The sequence below is a fragment of the Rattus norvegicus genome, chromosome 8, assembly GCF_021556685.1.
Source record: "Rattus norvegicus strain SHRSP/BbbUtx chromosome 8, alternate assembly SHRSP_T2T, whole genome shotgun sequence".
NCBI classification, from domain to species: Eukaryota; Metazoa; Chordata; class Mammalia; order Rodentia; family Muridae; genus Rattus; species Rattus norvegicus.
The window spans coordinates 86183796-86198057 of record NC_141541.1 but is presented as its reverse complement, the minus strand read 5'-3'; the positions used below and the strand labels follow the sequence as shown (position 1 = coordinate 86198057).

Here is a 14262-nt window from a genome sequence, read left to right as displayed (position 1 = left end):
TTATTTTTTGTTAACAACAACAACAACAACAACAAGAACAAAACTTGGTAGGCATCATAGATAGCGTAACTGGGAGATGTCTCCTGGGTGTCTCGTGCTGCTACCTGAATCTTGCTCTGTTATCTGAACATTAATGGCTGCTTTTAAAAATCTCAGAAAGCTTTGTGGGAAAAATATGAACTATAAAAAAGACTAAAATGTGCTTTTTTTTTTTACATAGGTAATTACACCAGGTAAATAGCACAAAAAATTAATCGAGAGGACAAAATCCAGCCTTTTCCATGATTTATTTTTAAATCTGTGCTTGTACCTGCACACAGAACTAGTTCATGCAAATACGAACTGTTGTAGCTAGGGTTTTACTGCTGTGAACAGACACCATGACCAAGGCAACTCTTCTAGAGGACAACATTTAATTGGGGCTGGCTTACAGGTTTAGAGGTCCAGTCCATTACCCTCAAGGCAGGAGTATGACAGCATCCAGGCAGACACGGGGGCTGGAGGAGCTCAGAGTGGGTTCCACATCTTCATCTGAAGGCAGACAGGAGAAGACTGGCTTCCAGGCAGCTAGGATGAGGGTCTTAAAGCCCAGCCCCACAGTGACACACTTCCTCCAACGAGGCCACACCTCCAAATAGTTCCACTCCCTGGGCCAAGTATATTCAAACCACCACATGAACCATGTAAATCTTCAACATACGCACACATGCAATCTTTATATGTTGAGCGTGGTGTGACTCCCTGTCAAAACAACCCGAGCAACGTCCGACCTGCTTTAGTGAAGCATACAATAAATATGGCCGCTCTTGAGGAATGAGGTGACAGTATGATAACGGTGACATGATATTAAAGAGACAGAAAGCCCAAACCTACAAAAACATGAACACCAGTTGGTACTTGCCTAAAGCTGTGGGCATGTGATAAAGGGATGGTTGGGTGGTTGAGTTTTTGAAAAGACACCACTTTTTAAAGATCAGGCTTTTCTGTTCTTTGAAATTGACACAAGGTAGTAACATGACTTGTGGCTACTCTTACCCCAAAAGCTGGACATGAAGAGCTCATGTGAAGCGTCAACCGGCCTTCGTTCTTCACAAAGGAGACTCCTCAGTACTTCACTTAGATGAAATTTAAAAGCTACAACTGTTCTAGCTCGTTAAATTTCTTGACATGAGAAAAAAAATTAACAGCAAACCTAGCTTATTCATTCCCCCATACAAACTACTGGTAGGAAGATTTGAACCACTAGCTAAATAAAGTATTAATAACTTCCTTTCTGTTACTCCTCCCTCTTCCTAGGAGAAACACAGTACCTCATAATTTATGCAAATTTGATTGTCTAATATGTATGTATTTTGAGATGACTGAGGACTGGTTATCTGGAGGAGGGTGAACACCTACAAGGTGCTTTCCTCACAGTTCCCACTCCCCCACCTAATGGAGTGGATACTGTTACTCTGAGCTTGAGATCCAGAGACAAAGACTTTCTGAGAAGCTGACATTTGAATTGAGAAATAAGTAACAGACAGGGATTGTGCTGAACAAGAAATCTGACTCCCAGGGAAGAGCAGGAATCCCTTCCTCCTGGCACCTTCTTGCCTACTGCTCAGTTTCTCCTGAGAGAGCTTCTGAAAAGACAATCAGTCCCGATGGGGACACACGCTCTACCCCTTCACTGAATACTCGGGTAAGTGCATAGGATTTTCCTCTACTGTCCCCTCAGTCCCACTCCTCATTTTCCTGTTCAACCTAGATTGATCTATTGAAACAGGAAAGGAAAAGCAATACTTTCTTCTCGTTCAAAGCCTGAGGCAAGGAGACCATATTCCCTTGTACCTGGCTGCCTTCTTTTAAAGTAAAAAGAAAAACATTTATCTTAATGTATGTGTTTGTGCCTGTATAAGTGTGTATGAAATGAGTGTGGTTATCCTCAGTGGCCAGAACTGAATCCTCTGGATCTGTCATTACAGGCAACCATGAGCTGCCTGACATGGGTGCTGGAAACTGAACATGGGTCCTCTGGAGCTATTCTCCAGGCCCTGGCTCTCATTTTATAAGGACTAGTATGGGGCTGAGGTAGGCCAGTTAGGGGCTGGGATCTACTTCTCCACCAATCCTATGAATAACTCCAATTGTGGACACAGCATGAGGCAGTGTTTGTTTCTGTCTTCCAAGCACAATGCCCTGCAGGGGGGAACAGAGTTTACCTGACAACAGGGCACTCTGACGTAATAGCTATTGTAGGGGAGTTTGACCAAGTGTGAGCTCAGGGGCTGGAGCACCTGCAAGCCACCCAAGCTATAAGAAGTCGGTGGCTGTCTAGGATCTCTGCAACTGTACAAAGGGCTGAGGCAAGGAATACACTTGGGATGTGAGCTTGAGACCCCACCCTCACTCAAGTGGAAATGAACTAACGTGTCCACAAAGGACGACTAAGAACATTTCAGTCTGAGAAGCTTTTGCTCTTTGGGTACGAGCCCACTTCGACAAATGGCTTTGCTGCTGGCTGGAGGTTGTCATCCTAAGAAGTGAGATTCCTCACCTAATATGACTAGGCATCACCGCATCTTCGCCACCTTATTTTATACACATTGTAAAGAAGGAAATCAGAGAGTATACCATATGACAGTTGACTGAAGCCGAGCTCAAGTACTTGTGTCCTTTTACTCTGGGATGAGGAAATGGAGGCAAAAGCTGGAAGCTTCCCACAAGAGGAACTAGCCTCAGTGATTACTGGCAGCCAGTGCGTGTGTCAAAGGAAGCCTTTTGTTCCCAAAACTTTCCACCAAAACTAAGCCAATGCTCAAAGCCTTTTATGGCTACTCTTCAAACACTTCCTCTGGTGTCAAGCTGACCTGTTAACAAGACATGTGTGACTTCACCGGACTTTTTAAGTCTGTTTTACCTTGTTTTATACATTCAGATCCTAAATTATCTTCCCAAGCTAATAAGGACCCTTAAAAGAATAGGGATCATAAATATTCCACACTAGTGAATAAACACACACATACGCATACACACACACACACACACACGCACATGCATACACACACACGCACATGCATACACACACACACGCACATGCATACACATACATACACACACGCACATGCATACACACACATACACACACACGCACATGCATACACACACACACACACGCACACACACACACACACGCGTGCGCGCGCGCACACAGACACACTGTGTATATATTTGATTAGTAGACAATATCAGACACGGAGTAAGCAAATCCAAACCTGTGGGCTGGTTCCTCCCTAGAGAGTCCCATATGTCTAGGAAGGGCATGGCGGCTGCTCTGAGATGGGAAGGTCAGGCACTGCAGTAGGCTCAGGAATACATACAGCGATTCCGCCCAATTCTGAAACATTCATATGCACAAATACAGCTGGTTGATGGTGTTGAACTGAGTTCCAAAAGCACTGGTTGATTACCCAACATAAACTGTCAGAATTTGGCTGCATTACACTAACCCTATAATAAACGTAAATTTTAGTTCAATCTCAATCATCACTTCCCAGTTTCCAAACGGAAGTAATTTCCTCTTTCTTCCAGGACCACGTTCCAGAGATGCACAAATGAGCCCCAATCCGGGCACCTACAGACTCAGGCAGAGATGTGCACCACAGAGCCAAATGTGTGGGTGTCTCATGCTTTCTCTGCTCGTTCCCCGGGGCTGCCCATTACTCCTCTATGACTGTGTTCACAGAGCATGTCTGGCCCTTGAAGACTATCAGGTAAGCGTCTAACCACCCTTCTAAGATATCATTGCTGATCGCTGGGTCAGAATCCCCAAATGTGGCATAGACGTAGGAAGATAATTCAGGATCTGAATGTGTAAAACCAAGATGAAACAAAGACGTGAAGGGCCTGCAGAAGTCACACATGTCTTATGAACAGGTCAGCTTGACCCCAGAGGAAGTGTTTGAAGAGTAGCCACAGAAAACCTTGTGTACTGCCTTAGTTTTGGTGGGAAGTTTTGGGAACAAAAGGCTTCGGCACATGTACTGGCCGCCAGCAGTCAGTGCACCTAGTTCAAATGTGATCCAGCCACTAGAGAGGGATGTCTTTAGTAACTCGGGAGGGAAGTTAGAGAGTTAGTGTACTAGGAAGACCTGCCTGTTCTGCCTTGCTCTAGCACCCCTCCCCCATGCTCCCTTAACTCCTACATATGTGACTTGCTTTCCTTTGTTCTGTGCTCTTATTGCCTACTTGACAATGCTGACAGGATTGCAGGTTCGAAGCCCAGTGAAGACACTGGTCAAACGAAATGGTGTCTCTTTTCAGGGTTCATACTCAAGCAGGGTAAAGGATGTGTCTATTCTGGGGTGGCATGAGGTGGTGAATCAGCTGGAACAAGGAGGTACCAGGTGGGGGAATAGCTGGATCAGGGTGGTTTGCATCCAAGGCAGACAAGAAGGCATCCGCCTTCCAGCAGGGCCTGGCATGGAATGAGCAAATGTGAGTGGGGCCAAGGGAGTGTATGTGGTAGGCAGGGGTGGAGAGCAAGAAGAGCACAGTCACCCTGGGAAGGTCCATTAAATACATAAACATAGCAAGAATAGTGGGCGCCAGGATTTTGACCTAACAGAATGGTAGAACAATAGAACGACTATATAATTGGTATTATTAGTGTGTGTAAGTGTACACGCTCCCATAGCTACAGTGTTTTGTTTCTAGAATAGTCTGTCTCATTTGTCTTTTCCATACAAGCCTCACACACAATGTCTGTCAGTCTAAATGTTTGTTGCCTCAACTAAAGAACAAGTGGGTACAAGAATGAGTGACACATTCGTTTTCATCTTTTTAAAGAGTATACAAAGCTTCAGAAAACCCTCCATTCTCTAAATAACAGTGAATTATCATCTTTCCCTGGCACTTTGATTTTAAACCAGTTCTTTGCTCTGACCCAGATGTTGGATCTAAATATGTATGAACCTGGCATTGATCGAATCTGTCGGTAGAGTAAGAGAAACACACAGACCAGATGTTTTTTCTTCCTCTATAAAGGTATCAGATGATTTCAACAGTTTTCATCATAGTGGTGACTTAAAGAGCAGCTTAATCGAATTTTTGTGTGTGCACGTGTGTTTGTTTGCTCATGTATGTGAGTGTAGCTATGCATGTGCCACAGCAGACATGTGGAGGTCAACCTTGGGTGTCAGCTCTTGCCATCCTCTTGCATTCGCTGCTGTGCACATCAGTCTGGCTGCACTGCTTCTGTCTCCCCTGCCCATCTCACCACAGGAGCACTGGAGTTAAGATGTGCACCGTAGCACTGGGTTTTATATAGGGATCAAACTCAAGGTCTGTATATTTGCATAGTAAGGACTGTACCCTCTGAGCTACCCCCTCAGAGTAGGTTAATCATTGTTAGTAGTATATCAGTTGAGACAAGGGATTCTCTAGGGACTTCTTTTCATGTTTAAATTTTGGTTAATATTCAAGCTATCATTTGTATTTCCTTGAATGTCAACTGTGCATTGACAACGACAGTCTAGTAAAGGAGTGGGTTAAGTAAAATATCAAGCTATGACAGACTCAAACACTGAAATGCACAGGTCCTCCCTGCCTACCTTTCTGGATCAGTAGCATTACCTCTATGACGATGTTGTCAACTTGACATAATTGAGATCCACCTGGAAGATGGGCTTCTGTGCATGCTTGTGGGGAATGATCTCCATCGTGTTAATTAATGTGCAAAGACCCATCTTAATTGTGGCAGATCATTTCCTGGGCAGGGCGCTCAGGACGGCATAGATGGAAACAGGGAGTTGCACAGCAGCACACATTCATCTCCGTCTCTCCTGACTGCAGATCCTTTGTGACCAGATGCTGGGCCCTTCCTGTCTTCATCTCCCTAACACGAGGGACTGTACTTAGAGCTGTGAGTTAAAATAAACCCCGTCACCCTTCAGTTGATATTCTTAGAGCGTTTGTCAAAACAACAGGACAAGACACCAAGGTAGAAGTTGGTACTGGTGTGTGGGGTACTGATATGTGATAAATTTAACCACATGGATTTTAAGCCTTTGGAACTAGTCTATGGGGGAGACCATGATAGCATTTGGAACTTTGGGCTAGGAGAGCTTTTGGCTGCTGTAAGCAGAGCTCAGCATGCTATTCTGGTGGCTTGGAAGGCAAGAATGCCAAGAGAGACAGACAGACAGAAAGAAGCTCAGCACAGGAGAGTTTTTGCTTGGGAACAAGAACTACAAAAGAAATGGGGCTAGAAGCCATTCGGGTAACGTTTTAGCCAACAATCTGACTTTCTTCTGCTCATATCCCAAGGAACTGAGTGAAGCTGAGTTTATATTGATAATGTTTTAATTTGTTTGTCAGAAAAAAAGACATGTGAGCGAGCTTAACATTTTAGACAGAGGGAATGCAGGACCATTCCCTGAGCAGGGACTCTGAGTTATATAAGATTGAGAACATGAACTGAGTTCATGGGTGTCCTGATTTCCACTGTCTCTAGTGGATGGATTTGGGGCTCTCCTCCCAGCCAGGCTTTGTTGTTATGTTGGTGGAAAAGTCTGCTTTGAACCTAGAACCCAGCAGCTATCAAGCCTGACCTAGCATTGTGAGACAAGACTCCTGGGAGCCTTCAGGGTTGCACTTAACCCACTAATGTCTTTATGTCCAGGAATGCTCCCTTGACCAACCTGCTGCCCCTTATCCTTCTTTCAGCCTTTCAGAATCTGAATTTTATTTAACTCTTTCTATTCTTCTTATCCTCATAAGTCATAAGTATAAATTATGCCAATTTTGTGAGTGTACACAGAAGTGATATATATCAATATATATATCAAAGTGATATATACACATATATATCTATATATTATATAATATATATGTTTGTTTGTTGTTTGTGTACATATGGTTTCATGACTGAGCAACTTTGTACTGCATAACTAATGAGGGGATCATCCCTAGAAGAAGCTAATTTTGCTCCCAGCAGTCATTAGTTGCCTATGATTCTTTGACTAGGGGCAGGGCACCATGAGATTTTAACCCCTTTCATGTTAGCATGTCTTTTGATATGACATAGCAGGCAAGACATGAAGAGAAATTCCAGAAAGATGTATATGTGTGTGTGTGTGTGTGTGTGTGTGTGTGTGTTGCACATGGATCCCAGACCCAGTGCCTCACTGCATGATGTTTCCCCTATTGATACATACGCATTATGCTCCTTGGCAGTGCTGAGTAGCAGGGCAGATCCAAGCTCCCTGTCAGCCACAGGCTCATAAGGAAAACACTGATAATCCAGATGGTTCCCTACTGCTATTGTGTGATATTACTGTGTGGGGGTCAATGTGGATTTCCCATTCAGACTATTTTCAGCTTACAAGAAATTTATCAGGATACAGCCTCCTTATAGCTTGTGGCATCTCTGTTTTTGATAAGAGAAAAAGTTAAAGGAGATTGTTGGTGCTGAGAGCCAAAATAAATATTTTGAACTAGGAGAAGGAGCTGGGGCCAGAGCTTGTGTGACATAAATTCAGACTAAAGAAAAACAGACTAATGAGAATGGAAGCATGTTTCCCAGTGGCAGAAGTCAAAAGCATTTGCAGAGTACCAGAGACGGGTGAATGGGCAGGAAGCAGTGTTCTGAGGAGATGCCTGAGGACAGCATTCTGGAGTTGAATTTGACAGTGACTAGCATATGTAGTCGAGGATGAGAGGAGAAGCCGTTGGGTCTGCCAAGCCTGGAAACCCCCAGTATAGGGGAATGTCAGGGCGGGAAGCAGGAGGCAGTTGGTGGGTGGGTGAGGGAGCACCCTCACAGAGGCAGAGGGATGGAATGGGATAGTGGGTTTCTGGAGGGGAAACCAGGAAGGGGGATAACGTTTGAAATGTAAATTTTAAAAATATCAAAAAAAAAAAAATCAAAAAACCTTGCACCATGCCTTCGAGCAAGCAGTTCCATTGCACACTGTGGATAGAGCAGCAAGATTGTGCCCTCAGATCTTCCGTGGGAGAACGTCACTTGCAGAGAGCCAGTATTTTCCATTCTAAAATAAATCCTTTAGTTTTATGAAAATCAATTCATTTATCCCAGTGAGCATTTTCTACACATGTCTGTAAGGGTTAAAACTGCACAGTATTGGAAGGTGCATGGTCCCTTCTGTCTTAGGACTTTTTAGGTTGCCTTAATAAAACTAGATGGGATAGACTCTATAAAAAACAGAATTTCTTCCTCACAGCTCTGGAAGTGGGATGTCCAAGACCAAGGCATTGGCTGATTCAGTATTTGGAAGGGCTACTTCTGACTCCCTAGAAGTGATGTTTTCTCCATGTCTTCGAGTGGTAGAAGGAATGAGTAAACTCACTTGGGCCTGTTTATACAGCCCCGATCCCTCAAGACCTAGTCAGCTTTCAAAAGGGCAGCTCCTGCTACCATCCTTTTGGAAGTTAGGAATAAAACTGTGAATGGGATACAGGTGAGGAACAAATACTCATAACGCAGGGCTTGTGTTTCATCATCATTATTAACAACACATTATTTATTTTTTTTATTAACTTGAGTATTTCTTATTTACATTTCGAGTGTTATTCCCTTTCCCGGTTTCTGGGCAAACATCCCCCTAATCCCTCCCCCTCCCCTTCCTGATGGGTGTTCCCCTCCCCATCCTCCCCCCATTGCCGCCCTCCCCCCAACAATCTAGTTCACTGGGGGTTCAGTCTTAGCAGGACCCAGGGCTTCCCCTTCCACTGGTGCTCTTACTAGGATATTCATTGCTACCTATGAGGTCAGAGTCCAGGGTCAGTCCATGTATAGTCTTTAGGTAGTGGCTTAGTCCCTGGAAGCTCTGGTTGCTTGGCATTGTTGTATATGTGGGGTTTCGAGCCCCTTCAAGCTCTTCCAGTTCTTTCTCTGATTCCTTCAACGGGGGTCCTATTCTCAGCTCAGTGGTTTGCTGCTGGCATTCGCCTCTGTATTTGCTATATTCTGACTGTGTCTCTCAGGAGCGATCTACATCTGGCTCCTGTCGGCCTGCACTTCTTTGCTTCATCCATCTTGTCTAATTGGATGGCTGTATATGTATGGGCCATATGTGGGGCAGGCTCTGAATGGGTGCTCCTTCTGTGTCTGTTTTAATCTTTGCCTCTCTATTCCCTGCCAAGGGTATTCTTGTTCCCCTTTTAAAGAAGGAGTGAAGCATTCACATTTTGATCATCCGTCTTGAGTTTCATTTGTTCTAGGCATCTAGGGTAATTCAAGCATTTGGGCTAATAGCCACTTATGGATGAGTGCATACCATGTGTGTCTTTCTGTGATTGGGTTACCTCACTCAGGATGATATTTTCCAGTTCCAACCATTTGCCCACGAATTTCATAAAGTCATTGTTTTTGATAGCTGAGTAATATTCCATTGTGTAGATGTACCACATTTTCTGTATCCATTCCTCTGTTGAAGGGCATCTGGGTTCTTTCCAGCTTCTGGCTATTATAAATAAGGCTGCGATGAACATAGTGGAGCACGTGTCTTTTTTATATGTTGGGGCATCTTTTGGGTATATGCCCAAGAGAGGTATAGCTGGATCCTCAGGCAGTTCAATGTCCAATTTTCTGAGGAACCTCCAGACTGATTTCCAGAATGGTTGTACCAGTCTGCAACCCCACCAACAATGGAGGAGTGTCTGAACCCCATTTTTAATAGGGTTATTTGTCTCCCTGCGGTCTAACTTCTTGAGTTCTTTGTATATTTTGGATATAAGGCCTCTATCTGTTGTAGGATTGGTAAAGATCTTTTCCCAATCTGTTGGTTGCCAATTTGTCCTAACCACAGTGTCCTTTGCCTTACAGAAGCTTTGCAGTTTTATGAGATCCCATTTGTCGATTCTTGATCTTAGAGCATAAGCCATTGGTGTTTTGTTCAGGAAATTTTTTCCAGTGCCCATGTTAACAACACATTATTAACAACAGTGGAAAGACAAACACAAAATTATTTGGCTTCCCTGGGGAACTGTGTCTTGATAAAATTGCTTCTCTCTGGAGAAATGACTTAGTGGTTAAGAGCACTGGCTGCTCTTCCAGAGGACCCAGGTTCAATTTGAAGGGCTCAGCTTAACCTAACAAACTCCATTTTGCTTTCAGACTCCATGTTATGATTAACTTGACCTCTGAATGAACTCAGTTACTAGAAAAGCCCTGACTTGTTCCGGGAGCCCTGTCACCCTGGTAACAATTACGATTGCCCTGGACAAATAGCCACTGCACTCCTAGCATAAACCAACCAGTTCATAAAGGGAACGTACCTAATGTCTAAAGTAGATTGATTAAGATAGCAACCATTGCTCATACCAAGCTGAAACCATTATTAGCCAACAGAAGTGCACCAAGCAAATGTAAAACAATCATATAACTACCAAGTTGGAAAGTCCCTGTCCCTGCTACCATGATAAGTGGGCAAGGCTTGTACCAGCTCAGTACCTTCCACAACTTCCACTGTGCTGGAGGGGTTGCAGGGTCTGAGCTCGAGCTTGAATAAAGACTCTCTGCTTTTGCATACAGGTTGGACTCCTGGAGGTCTCTGTGCTCTGTGGAGTCTGTCAGGTCATGATCTGGACCTAACATAATTCCCAGCACCCACATGGCAACTCACCACTGTCTGTAACACCTGTTCCAGGGTATCCAACACCCTCATATAGACATGCATGCAGGCAAAACACTAGTGTACATAAAATAAAAATAAGTAAATAATTAATATTGTTACTGCACTTAATCTCTGGTATCTGACTTCTCTCTCTCTCTACTGATGCTCTGCATCTTTTGGAATTGTGTTTGTTCCCTAAATGACCTGAGCCAAATCATTTATTTCACAGCAGGACCTTCCCACTCAGGATTCTCTGCCACAACAGTCTGAACACTAGAAATGGAGACCATCATGGGAAGCAAAATGAGTTAGTCACACAAAGACAAGCAATGCATGCTTTACCCAGGAGTAAAGGGAAATAAAGGATGGACAGGCATGAAAGGGATCTGTTGGGGATTGTGGTGGTTTGAATGAGAATGGCTCCCATAGGTTCATAAATATAAGTGCTGAGGCAGTGGCAGTATTTGAAAGGATTAGGAGGTGTGGCCTTCTTGGAGGAAGTGTGTCACTTTTGGGTTTCAAAAGCCCAAGCCAGGCTCTGTGCCTCTCTCCTCTTCTGGCCTGCAGATCTGGGTATAGAACTCTCAGCTTGTCTCTAGCAACATATCTGCCTGTGTGCTGTCATGCTGTTATGCTACTAATTGACTAAACCTCTAAAACCGTAAGCCAGCTTTATTTAAATGCTTTCCTTTTTAAGAGTTGGTCACTGTGTCTCTTCACAGCAGTAGAACATTGACTAAGACAGGAGTGTAGAAGGAGAAAGGGTTAATAGAGGAGATCAAAGTGACCAAAAAGCATATTATATAGATGAATGGAAAAAGAAATGAAACCCTTTACTCTATATACTTAAAATATACTAACAAAACTACTGGAAAGGAGTATGGAGATATTATTTAATTAAGTGAATCAATTGAACAAGATAACTCTAGTGATCTTACTGCTTACAGATCTGTTTGGGAATCACAAATCACTGTCAGGGCAACCGTGTTAAGTAATGTCATTTTGCAACATTGCAGTTTGGACACGGTGATGCTTATGTCTGCAAGCGATACGGTCATGTAATATCCTCATGTGATATGATGCGTTGTTGGCTTCCAGACTTGCAAACCTAACTCTCGAATTGGGTTCAGGTGTTTCTGTGCACTTTGCAGTGTCGGGAACGACCAGGGCTACCAGCAAACATACTAAAGTAGGCATAGTCTTGTTAATATCTAGCGTCAGGGGACTCAGCAGTGTTTATAGATGGTGCCAAATTACCCCTAAAGATTCGGGAACATGTGCCCTGCCTGCTTCCAGCACGAATCTAACCAGGAAGCAGGATGAATTAACTTTAATGCGTGTTTCCTTATCCATGAATGGGAAGTGATGAGAGTAGCATCCATCCCGTCAGGTTCTTCAGAAGACACACAAGTAAATCTTCTCCTGCAATGATGTTTGCACTTACAGCCGTAACTGAGAAGGATCTAACTCTTCATCTCCCCTTGATCTAAGTGCCCTCCTGTTGAAACCATATATCCCTCTTCCTGTGGCCTGAACACATCCATGCAATTCTCTACTTCCATGAATCTGAGTCTCCCTACCAGGTTCTGTCTGTACACACCAAATCCTCCCCACTGTCAAGCCCCTGTTTGGATACCTCCAAGGCACCGCCCTCTCCACTCCCAGGCGTGGTCATTGCTCTGTGGAAATAACCCCCATGTCGTTATTATATGCATCTCTCTTCAGCACTTCACCCTGCGTGTACTATATTACAGCTTCTATTCTTTGTGTTGCTTTGTGAGTCCTGTGGGGGAAGGGTTATGTTCTATTCATACTGTACTCCCCGTTGCTTGTCCCCCGGACATCGCTTTGTAAACATCTCATGAGAAAGGCGGTGTTAGCTATGAAGGCTTTAAGGTGGCTAAAAGAGTAATAAAAACTGGATTTACTTAAGCAACACTAATATAATAAACACTACTGGTTTTTTTCAGCAATGTAAGTAATTATTGCACTTCTATACAGTATTGTTCGAGTAGGGGAAGGATATAAACATCAGTAAATTTACAATTTATTTAAGTTTTTGGCATAACATCTTTTTATGTAGCCCAGGTTGGCTTACTGTGCTATGTAGCCAAGGTCTGACCCTCTTGGCTCAGCCTTCTGCATACCCTGATTGTGGGCTTGTGCCACCATTCTCAGCTTAGTAAACTGTCTTTACTTTCTCTTCCGGTCATCCCTACTTATAGTTCATGACAAACGTTGTCTAAAAATATTCACCACAGGTATTCCTGAACAGATGATATAACCTAGAGCAGATGGTAGCTCTGGGGAAGAACACAGTAAGTAGAAAGTGGGATTTTCATTCTGCCTGACACTCCCAGAGTAACTAGGAAGATTCTGTCTCTGACAGCGTTTTCATTGATTCCTGCTGAGCCTTAGAACACACCCAGATAAGGTGTGAAGTAAGGCGTTAGCGATAAAATCAGAAAAGATACACTGAACTTGAACTGTGCATCCTGGCACCACCGTGTACTTCAGGGAAGACTGCACAACCTCAAGTCGGGGCCTTTAGTTTACTGCTCCAAACCAAAATCACAATCAGCTCAATGCCACCAACATCAAGGAGGCACGTGGTGGGTGAGTTCAGCACTTGAAAAGCCGGCTGGACATCACTGACTAGTGAGTCTGAGGTATTTTAATATAATTAGAGGTCACGTTATGTAAACAGATTCTCAAGGCTTGAGTTACTCATGGTGAGAAATGTGATGAGCTTAAAGAATTTTAAGCCGAGGTTAAAAATTAGTTAGCATGGACTTTGACAAGATGCTCTCATCACTTATAAAGCAAGACACAGTGAAGACTTCCTGACTCCACACTGGCCCCTCCTTTCTATTCTGCATCTTAGAAACTCAAGCTGGGGTGTGCAGGATCGTTACACAGACACGGGTGGCCTGCTGTGGCTACCACTGTGTATCTACTAGGAGGTTGGATTACTGAATTTGCACAGGGGAATCATGCATCGTCTCCCATCCTCTTCCAAAGGCTTCCATCTAACTGCTATTTAAGTTTAATCCACAGAGCCTCAGACTAGAAAAGAAGAAATAAACCTTGATTTTTGAACATCCCGAGGGTCTTGGTAACTATTTCTCTTCTTGTCTTGTTTTCCTAACAGTGTCCAGTGCACAGGCCCTGGACTACTCGCTGCCTGACCTACCCTTGGACACAGGGTCAATGACACAGACTCCGGGAGTAGGTGAGAACCACGCAGCAAGTTCATCAGAACAGTGCTACAAGCGCCTTTACACCCAGCTCTTCTAAACAGCAGTTCCCCATTGGCTGGCATTGTCCGCATCAGCAGTCCTTGGTCTCTCAATTAGGTCCTCCAGCAGGAGATGCTTTTGCAGTTGTGTCTCCTCCCCTGCTCCCCGCAGCAGAAGTTCCTGCTACACTTCACCAAGTAAAAGTTCTTTAAAATCTTACATGAAATAGTAAATACCATAGAAAGACATTAAGTTTTTATTTCCTGTCGCTCTGTCAGACCCTGCTAACTCCTGAGGAATTCAACCAGCACTTGAAATCCCTGTGAGGAAAGTCAGGACAACGCAGAAATAAATTCTTCATTTTATTGTTATTGAGATGATCATTAAGCACAGCCCCTCTTGGT

General features: G+C 43.8%; 1 long non-coding RNA gene across 6 annotated transcripts in view; it reads left to right on the top strand.

The window, feature by feature from the left end:
- Positions 1 to 14262, top strand: part of LOC108351748 (uncharacterized) — a 31042-nt gene that overhangs the window by 2569 nt on the left and 14211 nt on the right. For 2 of the 6 annotated variants that reach the window (XR_015627898.1, XR_015627895.1), the window contains exons 1-3: positions 1606 to 1684; positions 3574 to 3755; positions 13771 to 13851. This is a non-coding gene — a long non-coding RNA (uncharacterized LOC108351748). Of the gene's footprint in view, positions 1 to 1605; positions 1685 to 3573; positions 3756 to 13770; positions 14056 to 14136; positions 14224 to 14262 lie in introns of those variants that run through there. The other 4 variants (XR_015627899.1, XR_015627897.1, XR_015627900.1 and 1 more) reach the window with 3 other exon arrangements.